We start from the raw sequence: 13,361 nt of genomic DNA on the forward strand, positions 1-13,361 counted from the left end.
CAGAGTATTATCACTTTGTACAGTGTGGTTATCATGAAAGTTCCAGTTGCAAAACGCTGTAAAGAAAAACCACTGCTCGGAATGTCAAACTTGAACGGATATTTTCGAAAAAGGGGGAAATTTTATGAAAAACAGAAGGGAATTAACGAAAATGTTACCACTAGATAGCGCTGTAAGCGGCAGAACGTACCAAATAAAAGACGCAGGGCGTGTGGCCGTTCCTCGGTTTGCATCTGAGACGCTCGGCATGACTGTCTCTATGCAGGATCGCGCACTGCTGGTAAAGCTCAGCACTAACCGTCGTAAGAAGCTCCGCACTCTCAAGGTTATGAAAAAGGGCGTTGATCCGAGTCTGCCAAGGCTCTGGGGAAAATGATCACGAAATTCGAAAAGTCAAGTTCTTTTGAAGTGCAATGTTTGCAATAGTGGAAAACAATTGTTCCAACGTCAATAGGCGATGAGGCTACAAAATTGCAGGAAGGATCGAACAGTGCTCTGCAAACATGCAGTGCCCTGTGAATTACCCGAACTTTGGACATGCCCGTGGTTACTGTGCATAAAAGTATAAGAAACATTATCCACTGCTATCCTTACTTAATTAACTATACTGGTGTCCAAAACGAAATAAACAAACCGCTATTTCCCCGTTCTGTGTCTAATTCACGATATAATCATACAAACTGTCAACAGGTGTCCGTAAGGTTGTGTTCTGCACGGAAGACGGCATTTTTGTCCAGCGATGACGTCGGGGCACTTATCAAATGGGACAGTGTTTGCCGGGTAGTCCCATGTCCAAAATCGCTGTGTACACAGTCGTAGACGGTGCAATATGACACAAAGAAGACGCCTAACAGATTCTCTGCGGTGGATGGCCACAGGAAGAATGGAAGCAGGACAGTCGCAAACTCGTGTGGCCCAATGGCCTAAAGTGAATCGTTCTGTTGTTTCTCGGACGTGGCGACAGTTTATAGAGACCGAAACTCTGTCACGAAGACCAGGGCAGGGCCGAGCACGTGTGAAAGAGCATACCTTTATTTGGCTATAAGGGCACAACGGTACCGCCATAGTACTGCACAGTAACTGGCATCTCACCTGACACCCCATCCACTGAATATGTTATATGGAGGCAAACGATGCACAGAAGGCTTCGGCAGAGTGGCCTTTAATGTCGGAGACCTGTTCTATGTGTACCTCTGACGCGTCATTACAGAAGAGAACATCCAGAAAGGAGCCGTCAAAATGCCACCTGGACGGTCGAGCAGTGAGCCAATGTTCTTTTCACAGATGAGTCCCGATTTGGTCTGGAGAGTGGTTCTCAACGAATTCGCATCTGTAGGAGACTTGCAACACAATTTCTGGACCCAGAAATTATGGAAAGAGATCGATATCGAGGAAGTTTCCTAATGGTGTGAGGAGTGATCACCGTGACCACTCGGACACTTCTTCAAGAAATTCTACGGTTGAATCGACAAGGTTTAACTGCTGTCAGGTATCGTGACGAGATATTGGTACTTTATGAGGGATTGTTGCGAGGTGCTGTATGCCCAGACTTCGTACTGATGGACGATAAGCTCGACCTCATAGAGCACGGGTGATTGTTGGTTTTTTGAAAACGGAAGAATTTGCACGCATGGCGTGACCTGCTTACTCTCCCGACTTGAAACCCATAGAGCACGTCTGGGATACACTAGGAATACTGGTTTCAACGCGTCAGCAAACACTAACCACTCTCCAAAACTTGCGAGCAACTCTGCAGGAAGAATGGGCATTATTGCCTCAACATGAGATTGATCACTTCATTGTCGTAGTCGTCAGGGACGTATTGCTGCCCGAGGTGGTCACACCCCATGCTGAGCATATCAGCCAGTTGTCAGAATGTGTGTGTAAATCCGTTGAATTGGAAAAAACCAAGGATATTTTTGTCTACCGTTAAGCATCTTGGAGTTGTTTACATTCTGTATTCTTTACATTGTTTCTGCTTTACTGTCACCTGTTTATACCGTTTTGTGGCAAAATAAACGCAACCTTGGAAAATTTTCGTTTGTTGCTCTAATTTTAGACACCAATATATACTCATGAGTTGCTTCATTTTGCCTGCCAATAAGACGAACATTTGCTCTAGAAGTTCTTACTCACAAGGACTTGGACAATGAATGGACATGGAACTCTGTCGACAAACAAAGCCCAGTTCCATATCCATGGACATGTCAGGATACAGAACTGCAGAATGTGGGCAACGGAAAATCCTGTTTGCGTTATGAAGCTTACAGCGTTTCTCCCTTCTTCGATAATATTCCGTTCTGACCGGCGGTTCTTTGCTTTCATAGCATTTTAAAACTGGAACTATAATTATAGTTACCCTCTCTATATATTTTACTTTGTTATGAAAAAACTGGACGAGGTAGGAAAAATGGACAGTTTTGAAATCACCATAAAAATTTAGTTAAAAACACATTTATTTTCAATCATCCCATATAGTAGCGTTCCCTCTGACACAAAGATATCCATTATCTCTTCTGTTCTTCTCAGTGCTGGACAAGAACTTCCTGTCAAAAGTCTTCGATATCCTCAGATATTAAAACCCAGACAAAAAAAATCGCTTAGCTACTATCGCAGAACTTCAGGTGATCTTCAACACTGGGCTCTTCATCAAATAAATTTGGCGTTGTTATTAAGCGGGAACTCACAATGGCTAACACTGCGAACACAGAGCTGTAATAGATTGGAGACTTGCGTTCATTTAATTAAAGCTACGTTAAAAACGTGCGAAATCAAATACATGGATGGGACGGCTCACGACACGGATCGAGTTCGCGCGCTTCACTTTTTGCGGAGGTGGGATAAGTCTGTGAACCACATGTGCTTTGACATGGCGCAGCCAACAGCATTCCTTCAGACAGAAAACTCAGCCTGGGAACTAGTGGGGCGCACAAAGATCCCAAAGAACAGCCATCAGTCAAATTATTATTCAGTATTCTTCCAGTACAGTACTCATAGTCATCTTTATTTTCTTGACTAACACGTTCTGCATAGGTTATTTTTTTTTTTTTTGTTTATAGTATTTTGATTCCCACCCAGAGGGGACAGGGCGGGCTGGCAGCAGCGTAATATGCCGCTCTGCAGCCTACAGATAAAGTTAAAAAACATAATGAGGAGACAGAACAATAAAGAGGTGATAAAACGGTGACTGTTTAAAACTAGTTTATGGCGAAAAAGTTGTGAAGAAAACAAAAAACAAAGAAGTCAGTGATGCTGATTCAAACCACTTTGGAAATAGGCAGGCACAATTTAAAAAACATGTGACAATCTGGTTTCTGTTTGCAGCACTTTAAAAAGGGGACACACAACACCGAACACTCACAGAAAACACTGCACTATAGAGTATGAAGGCATATGGGTATGGGGGGGGGGGGGAGGATCCAGACAGATGAAGGGGGGAAAACGGAGGGAGCCGATGGAGGGAGACGGAACAGAAAAAGGGGGGATCAGGACAGATGTGACAAAGGAGTGGAGAAGATAGTGGAGGGGAAAGAAAAAGGACCCGGGGGGGGGGGGGGGGGAGAGAATGGAGTCAAGGAGTGTGTAGGTGGAGCAAAAATAGGATGGAAGGGCGGGGGGGAGAGGGAGCCCGGGAAAAGGATGGAGGGAGGGAGGGGAGGTGAGGGTCATAGTTGATAGGAGGGATAAATGGAGGGAGAGAGGGTATCATTCAGAAGGGGAAGATGATGGAAGCCACCTCAGGAAAGGAGATGAAGAGAGTAGAGGTGGAGGGTAGGGGATACACAACAGTGAAGGTGGGGCAACTGCCAGGGGTTGGAGAGGAGTAACCGGGGGATGAGGGGAGTTAAGTTGGCGGGAAATGTGGAGAACGCATACATGAGGAAAAGGAGCAGATGGGGGAAAGGAATCAGTTCATGGAGGATCCGTGTGGGGGACAGAAGGCATATACGGAAGGCAAGGCAGAGTGCATGGCACTTGAGGATCTGGAGGGAGTTACAGAATTTTGGGGGGGGGGGGGCTGGGGATATCCAGGCGGAACTGGCATTACAGTGGATGGGACAGATTAAGGATTTGTAGGTGTGGAGGATGGTAGAAGGGTTCAAACCCCATGTCCGGCCAGAGAGGAGTTTAAGGAGACGGAGGTCGTTATGGGCTTTGGATTGGATAGAGTGGAGATGAGTGATCCAGGTGAGGTGACGGCCAATGGTAAGTCCAAGGTAGGTGAGGGTGGGGGAGAGGCGGAGAGGACGAGCACAAATGGTAAGGGAAAAATCAAGGAGCCGGAAGGAGCAAGTGGTATGACCTACGATGATTGCCTGGGGTTTGGAAGGATTCATTTTGAGGAGCCACTGGTTACACCATGTGGCAGAAAGGTCAAGGTGATTCTGGAGAAGGCATTGGGACCGCTGAAGAATAGGAGCAAGGGCAAGGAAGGCAGTGTCATTGGCATACTGCAGATAGTGTACCGGAGGGGGGGGGGGGGGGGGATTGGGGCATATCTGCCATGTACAGGAGGTAGCGTGCTTTTTTTTCTTTATTATTATTTTAACACCTTACAAAAGGTAGGCTGGCAGTGGCCTATCTACGCCGCTCTTCGGCCACAGAATAACAGATAAACATGGAGACAGAAAGAAAACAGATGTACATGAATGGTAAAAACAGGAGACATACATAAGAAACGGAAGGACGGCGTTCGCGGAATTCACTGGTGGCACAAGTAAGTTCAGCACTGCACACAACCGTGGATAAACATTTTCACATGCGAACGAAGGAGCACTGAAGAAGAAACACTGACGCACTGAGACTAAGAGAACACTGTAGCACATGGGTGACGACCTTCGGCGCAATGGGAAAGAGCAAGGGAGAGGGTGGGGGGGGAGAGGGTAGGGTTATGTGTGGAAGCCCGGGGGAGGGGGGGACGGAGTGGGAAACTGGGAGCGAGGAGGTGGGAGGGAGAAAGGAGGGGGAGGAGGGAGAGAGGGAGTCCTGGAAGTCAGTTTTCGTTGCTGATTGTGATAAACCGTGTATACAAGTTTGGCGCCCCAAGCGGTCGCTTGTTTCGCTTGGGAGCTACACTGATCAGACTATTTGTAAAAAAAAACGGTAAACGTCTCTTATTACAGAACACGCAAGGTGTACTGCTATCGATAGCAGTATGTCACAGTGATTACTACCCCTTACGCGTGGTTGGTTCTCTGGAACATTCGGGACTGGGCTTGCATCTTAGGCACTTCCTTGATGATTTGTTCAACAATGGCCTCGTTTATGCGTGGCGAAAGCAGCCGTTCGTGTTTCTCGTGGAACGGTCGCATGCTGTCGAGCCACAAACAAAAAAAGAAAAAAATGAATTTGGACAGTTTGTAGATGTTGACAAGATTCGAGTCTTAATTTTCCGAAGAATGACAGGGCAACAGTGAGTGATCAATCAGTTTATCCGCGGAGGGTGAGCGGAATCGAACACGAAAGTAGCCTGCAGTATCTGTTTTTGTTTGGGGGGGGGGGGGGGGCTATATTAGTACTTGGACAATTATTAATGTTACCGTGAACATTTACAACGTCATAGTGTAATTTGAAAAAGCTATATAGCAAAGGCAAACTTTTCGGTCTGAATGTGGAATTGAATTTAACTGCTAATGAGGCCATGGTTGGATCTATCCATTGTTAGGAAGTGTGTTACTTAGCAACTCAATAAACGAAATAAATGATGCTAACTCTTGAATGAGATTTTCACTCTGCAGCGGAGTGTGCGCTGATGTGAAACTCCCTGGCAGATTAAAACTGTGTGCCGGACCGAGACTCGAATTCGGGACCTTTGCCCTTCGCTGGCAAGTGCTCTACCATCTGAGCTATCCAAACATGTCTCACGGCCCGTCCTCACAGCTTCAATTCTGCCAGTACCTCGTCTCCTACGTTCCGAACTTCACAGAAGCTCTTCTGCGAACCTTGCAGAGTTCGAGTCTCGGTCCGGCACACAGTTTTAATTTGCCAGGAAGTTTCGATGTTAACTCTTGTCCTCTCAAAGTTATACTTCTACTTAAATCGAAGAACGAACCATGTTCTCTGTATTAACAATCCCTTATGCACGACTAATAGCCGTAAAGAAAATTGTTGTAATTAGGAATCAGCAAAATATAGCGAGAGGGGGTTTACAAACATTACTCTACCGATGAAATAGTGAAATGATGCAGAAGCATACCTAGTTTAGCCACCAGAAAAGCGCTCTTGCACCGGAAAGATATATCTGCGTTATCGGTCATTACGACAGGAAAAGTGCAGGAACTAGGCTTCGAAATAGTTCCCCGTATACCCTTGGTCCAGATTCGCTGTATGTGTCTTTTTCTGTTTCTGAACATCAAGAAAACAACATATAAAGAGAATTTTTCGTGAATGGAAGAGTTTATCTCTGCCGTAAATGACAACACGGTTATGAGGAGCCGCGCGGAGTGGCCGTGCGGTCTAGGGCGCCATGTCACGGACTGCGAAGCCCCTCCCGCAGGAGGTTCGAGTCCTCCCTCGGGCATGGGTGTATGTGTCGTTCTTAGCATAAGTTAGTTTAGATTAGTTTAAGTAGTGTGTACGTCTAGGGACCCATGACCTCTGCACTTTGGTCCTTTAGGAAATCACACACACGTCGTGAGGAAGTAAACAAGATTGGTACCATCTTGGACCAAATGGTTTAAGCTCAATGGAATTTGCGTCGACAAATTAAGTTTTGCTTCAAAATAGTGTTATTCACCAAACTTAGAAATTCATCTCCGCAACCGCAGAGGACAATACAGACTTTATAAAAAAAGACGAAACCTTCTCAGTGAAAGTGTAAAAGCCGCGCAAGGAAAGCAGAACACAACAACGTGATTGCAGTTCCAGGGATCTGCACTTGGTACCTCGTCCTAGTCCACCTCGGTAGCTGCGCGGCCACCCCGCGGATTGAGAACCGAAGCGGCACGGGTTCGATTCCCTGCCGGGTTGGAGATTTCCTCCTCTCAGGGACTGGATGTTGTGATGTCCTTGCGTTGGTATCGTCGTAACTGACAAGAAAATCATCTCCAATAAGCTGTCGTATCGTCTTTCCATTACTGAGATGGCTAAATGAACACGACCCGAAAGTCAATTAAAAAAAACACACTTCGTCGACCCCCCCCCCCCCCCCCAGTTCCTCTATGGGGCAATAGAAGAAAGGAAAGAGCAGGCGCGTGCAGCCAAATCTGATCCGGCCGGAAACGGCAGCTGTCCCCGACAGCAGCTGGCAACTGGCTGCCGCCTCAAGAGTCTGGAATGAATTGTGTGGACACTCGCTGCAGCTCGCCTCTCGCTTCACAGCCACGACCTCCGAGAGCCTTGTCAAGACAAGATCTGCTCATGTTGGCTAGTGTCTTGCTCTGAATATAATTAGTTCAGAGTGAAGATTCCAAGCAGGAAATGGCCTCTTAACCCGGATTTGAGAACATAATTTGTACGAGTACAGTTCTTACGAGATACGAAAGAGAAGAGTGTTTCGGCGTGGATTAATATGAGTTTACAGCTGCTTGAACACCGCTGAGAAATCGAATGTTCAAATGTGTGTGAATTCCTAAGGGACCTAACTCCTGACGTCATCGGTCCCTTAGACTTACACACTACTTAAACTAACTTATGCTAATAACAACACACACACACACATATGCCCGAGGGAGGACTCGAACCTCCGGCGGGAGTGGAGAAATCGAATGCGAATGGCGCAGGCCGATACCACATCAGATACTGGACTCTATCATCCGCAGATGTCTGTACGAAAATTTCTAATGTTCACCTACATCTGCATACATAATCCACAAGCCACCATATGGTATATGACGAACGGAATTTCGTACCACTGCTAGTATTTCCCACTCCCGTTCCATTCGCAAATAGAACGAGGGAAAAACGACTATCTATATGCTACCGTGTGAGCCCAAAGTTCTCTTGTCTTCACTTTCCTTGGGCAGAATGTACGTTGGTGGCAGAAGAATCATACTGCATTGTGCCCAAATGGAAGTTCTATAAACTTTCTCCATACAGTTTCATGAAAACAAATTCTTCCCTTCGAGGATTCCTATTTACCCGGGTGTTGATCGAACGTATTGGTAGCAAATCTAGCAGAATGCCTCTCAGTTGCTCCGATGTCTTCCTTTAATGCGACTCTGAGGTACTCAAGAACATCATCTCTTTAGACGAGCTACACTACCCTAGACTTCGCTCGAAAAACTGATGTCGACCATTCGCCTCCCTACAACCAACCTTACGTGCTCGTTACATTTCAAGTCGCTTTACAACGTTACGCACACATATGTAAATGACGTGGCTGTCAAGAAGTATACCACTAATAGTATTTTAGTACGTTACAGGACTGTATTCCTACTCATTTGTATAACTTACGGCACATTTTCCACGTTCAGAGCATGCTGCTATTTATTAATTGGGTAAAGTACATTCTGTCCCTACTTACAAGATACGTACCTCAAAATCCGAGAGTTTCCATTCTGCAATAGCCTCCTAAAAAGATAACTGAACTGTTCGAGGACCACACCTCATAATTTTTTTGTCGCAGTGTTTCTAAAGACAAAGTTCCATAAAAAAAGAACAAAAAGATCAGTAGTGAACTTCACATGAAATACCATTCTGCACGTTGATTTAACTGGAAGATACGCATGAATCTGTAACTGTTCATTACGTAATCATAGCATTCAGAAGATAAGTGTTCACTAGCCCTATCAGTAACATACACATTCTTCGAGAGATGCCTCCAGAAGCCATCTGGGTATAGGAGAAATAATCAGCTACATATTTACTACGCAGAAATAGGTTGGCACAGACACTTTCGCTTATTTTGTTCACATTTATACCGAACAAGGTACTTCACCTGGTAACACGTTAGGCTCGTCGGCCCAGTCATCCACTCTTAGATTTTTATTGGCTTTCTTTTTAAAAAAAGGGGGGGGGGGGCAGCTCGGGTAACTGACGAGATGCCTCCTTCACAAAAATGCTAGAATGAATCCTTCCTCCATCCTTCCTCATCAGAATCAGCTTCCGCCAGTGATGATTCCACTGTCGATCATTCAACAGCGGAACCTAGCAGAAAAATTACCTGCAAAAAAAGTAATATCTGAAATGCGGTATGTTTACCAAATGTAAACATTCACTCGGCACCAAATCGTCCTTGGAGACACAAAAACGTTACTTGCTTATTATTGCCACTAACTGTTATGAGACAGCGCAGTGCTTTGCACTCATGTGCGCTTCATGACTAAAAGGCAATACAATGGATCACAATTCACAAGGATTTATCGTTTCTGGAAACACATCGTGTCAGTCGCTAAGAGTGAACAAGGGAGTATCTACTCCATACAGGCATCTGAAGTTTTGATATTCATCTGCTCCTCACCGTCGTCTCTTGAACACAGACAGCCCTTCTTTCACTGTTGGATTGGTGATGACCTTCGTCGACTGTGTGTTTAAGAAATTGTGAAGGAAAAGGACTGCATAATCGAGTTTGGCAAGTTCGATACTGCATAAAAATCATTTGCTCTGTTCAGTTAATCACTGAATATATTTATATATTTGCACAGTTATTTGGGGCTATCAAATATCCACGTCGTAGCTGGAATGTTAAAACTTCTGGTAGGGGCAGCAACAATCCACATTATTAAGCTGACTATGTTAACTGCTTTGTCAGATCGTCTGAATGCAATTCTAGTTCTGTCTACGTAAACATAATAAATATTACATTATTATTGGTGATGAGACTGAGTAACTGGAAATTTTAAGTATATACACACTTGGGGCTCTCATATAGGTGCAGCAAATAACAAAATTTTAGATTGTCTAGAGGAGATAAAACTAAACACTTTTTTAAGTGACAAAAGTGTCACAGTTTCATCGTTTCACCGCTAGGGATCCACGAAGATTTTGAAGTTATTGATGTTCAGAGACGTCGTTCAAACTGTCGTGTTATGAATATTGTGTTAGATATATTGCTGAAAGAGTCGTCCGCTCCCATTAATACACAACTGACATCTGTGTGCTAACAACTGTTTAACAAGCTCAAAACATTAGAAGTTTCATGAGCAGTGGCTGCAGCTTGAAGCAAGCGAGCAATCACCTCTTCTGGAGTGTCTGTCCGTGTCTTGTACAACAGACATTTCATCTCCCTGCGCTAAATGAGATCCGTATGAGTGAGGCCGAGAGATCTTTGTGGACACGCTACTGACCGAACCCACCCATTTTCTGGACTGGTGAAGCTGCAGCAGTTAACCGTGAAACACCTGGTTGTTCTGAGCGTATCAGACAATCATTATCACGGTGATGCCAGCCATGCTTTAATGTAAACGGACGATATTGTCAGCAACCTCTCTAAAACACGACTCATCACACGCAGTTTCAAAACCATCACATAACATCACTAGGGTCAAAACTTCATGGATTCCTAGCCGGATACCGGAACACGTGTGATATTTTTGTCATATAACAAAGTATTTCGTTTTACTTCCTCTCACCACTATAAAATTTTACTTCCGTAGTTTTAAAAAGTGTGTTCGCAAATTCTCGTTACAAACTTCTAGGACTTGCAGAGGGGAATGAGTAGGTAATATTTTGAATAGGAACCCACATCCGTAAATATACCGTTACCGTTGTATGAAGGTTTCAATTCAGAGATGTAACACGTCCACGGCTGCTGAGGAACACAGAAAACTCTCAGAGTAGCTTGTCCTGGTATGCAATAGGTTAGCCAGGATGAACTGCCACTGAACGTCCGCCAGGAAATGAGGTTTCAGCATTCTGGTGCACCATCTAGCTTCTCACGCGCAGTTCGCAGACGATATGGCGAAAAATGGGTAGGCCGAGGTGGTCGAACCGAGTAGCCGCTGACATCGGCGGATTTACCTCCTACGGACAACTTCTTGTGGCGTCGTATGCAATGTTTAAATTACGAGACTTCTGTAGGAACAGAGGAAGATCTGCTGGTACGAGTTCTGGCCGCTGCACTACAGACTGAATAGACTCCAGTTGAGATGGAGAGTATGTACCGGAACACGCTTCGTAGGTACAACGTCTTTAACAAAGTTGCTGGTCGGCACATCTAGCCACGGTTGTAATGCACAAATACTGTTCTGTACGTACAGGATGCTCGGTCCTTTTTTGTTTTGGTATAATGTAAACAAGTAATGCTTTAAATGTTAATAGAAACAAATGCGGGCCGGCCAGTGTGGCCGAGCGTTTCTAGGCGCTTCAGACTGGAACCACGCCACCGCTACGGTCGCAGGTTCGAATCCCGCCCCTGGCATGGATGTGTGTGATGTCCTCAGGTTAGTTAGGTTTAAGTAGTTCTAAGTTCTAGGGGACTGATGACCTCAGATGTTAAGTCCCATTGTGCTCAGAGCCATTTGAACCATTTTTTGAAACAAATGCGCTCAGGTGATAAAACGATATATCGTTATGTTTCCTTTCGAATTGTTACCTGGTAGTAGTACTGCGTCACGCCTAATTCAGTTCCTAAAGCAGAAGTGTATTAGTTAAAAATTGAAAACTACGTACAACGTAAACGGTAGTTTTCTGGACATTGGTTCCTATTCAAAATTATCATGAATTCTCTCCCCCCTACTAGTCCTAGAAGTTTGTAACGGGAATTTCCGAACGCCCTGCATATGCTGCATATGGTCCGATCGTAGATGAAAGTGAAACAGTTTACAAATAAATCCTCTTCGATAGCCGACTAACATGCATTGTGTTTGCTTTATTGAAAAATAAGTGCATACATTTTGAATTCCGAAATAAGTAAAAAAATGTAGCAGGTCAGCAACTGGAAGCAGTTAATTCCATGAATTATCTGGGAGTAGGCATTAGGAGCGATTTAAAATGGAATGATCATATAAAGTTGATCGTCGATAAAGCAGATGCCAGACTAAGATTCATTGGAAGAATCCTAAGGAAATGCAATCCGAAAACAAAGGAAGTAGGTTACAGTACGCTTGTTCGCCCACTGCTTGAATACTGCTCAGCAGTGTGGGATTCGTACCAGATAGGTTTGATAGAAGAGATAGAGAAGATCCAACGGAGAGCAGCGCGCTTCGTTACAGGATCATTTAGTAATCGCGAAAGCGTTACGGAGATGATAGATAAACTCCAGTGGAAGACTTTGCAGGAAAGACGCTCAGTAGCTCGGTACGGGCTTTTGTTGAAGTTTCGAGAACATAGCTTCACCGAGGAGTCAAGCAGTATATTGCTCCCTACTACGTATATCTCGCGAAGAGACCATGAGGATAAAATCAGTGAGATTAGAGCCCACACAGAGGCATACCGACAATCTTTCTTTCCACGAACAATACGAGACTGGAATAGAAGGGAGAACCGATAGAGGTACACAAAGTACCCTCCGCCACACACCTTCAGGTGGCTTGCGGAGTATGGATGTAGATGTAGATGTAGAAATTGCACACTATCTTTTAGATAAAGCTTGCACAGAAGACAGTTATCACTCGAACGTTTAGTTCATCATCTAAGCCAGTAATGTAAACAACTGGTGAATATCAACATCTGCACAACTGCAATAAAAAGAATCTGCAGTATGCAGAAGTACAAGTACATTGAATGTTCCAGCGTCTTTACTTCAGTGAGATCAAGCCGGAACATATGCTTCGAAACTGTTTTCGTGCAGCTTCACATCCACGTGACAACATTAGCGAATTTATCTAGCTGCGGTGGCCGGCGCCGCGCTGGCATGGCGACCTACTTGGTGGTCCGGTGCTGGGGTACGGCGATCGCTCCTCGGCTCGGTTGGATTGGGCGGGGCGTGTCTGCGCGCTGGCGTGGGACGCACGGGGTGGCTGAGCTGCGCTGCACTGCTGCTGTCCCGTGGCGACGTGCTGGCTGCCGGCTGCCTACTGACGCTCCCGCCGAACCGCGGCCGACCACCGGCCCACCACCGGTGACGTCACGCCGCCGCCGCTCCCAGCGCTCCCGCGCCTGCGCTCCCGCCAGCGGCACACGCTGTCGGCGTCTCGGCGCACATCGATCCGACGCCTATCCGGCGTTAAATTGCGTCAAAAAACCTGGTGCTCACTCTCCGACCGACACGCACCACTAAGTCTTTATTTTCTACCCGTTCCAAATTACGATCTTTTTTTGTACAAGACCCCAGGATTTGACGACATTCTGTCAGAACTACTGATAACCTTGGGAGAACCAGCCATGACAAAACTCTTCCATCTGGTGTGCAACATACACTACTGGCCATTACAATTGCTACACCACGAAGACGACGTGCTACAGACGCTAAATTTAACCGACAGGAAGAAGATGCTGTGATATGCAAATGATTAGCTTTGCAGAGCATTCACACAAGGTTG

The 13,361-nt window shown here is 45.4% G+C and overlaps 1 protein-coding gene across 1 annotated transcript in view; it reads right to left on the bottom strand.

The window, feature by feature from the left end:
* LOC126253516 (neurotactin) overlaps positions 1 to 12,883 on the bottom strand; it is a 281,622-nt gene extending 268,739 nt beyond the window's left edge. The window contains exon 1 of the mRNA XM_049954891.1: positions 12,746 to 12,883. The gene's annotated coding sequence lies outside the window, so the exon portion shown is untranslated. The remainder of the gene's footprint in view (positions 1 to 12,745) is intronic.
* Positions 12,884 to 13,361: the final 478 nt, after the last annotated feature.

The sequence above is a fragment of the Schistocerca nitens genome, chromosome 4, assembly GCF_023898315.1.
Source record: "Schistocerca nitens isolate TAMUIC-IGC-003100 chromosome 4, iqSchNite1.1, whole genome shotgun sequence".
In the NCBI taxonomy this organism is placed as follows: Eukaryota; Metazoa; Arthropoda; class Insecta; order Orthoptera; family Acrididae; genus Schistocerca; species Schistocerca nitens.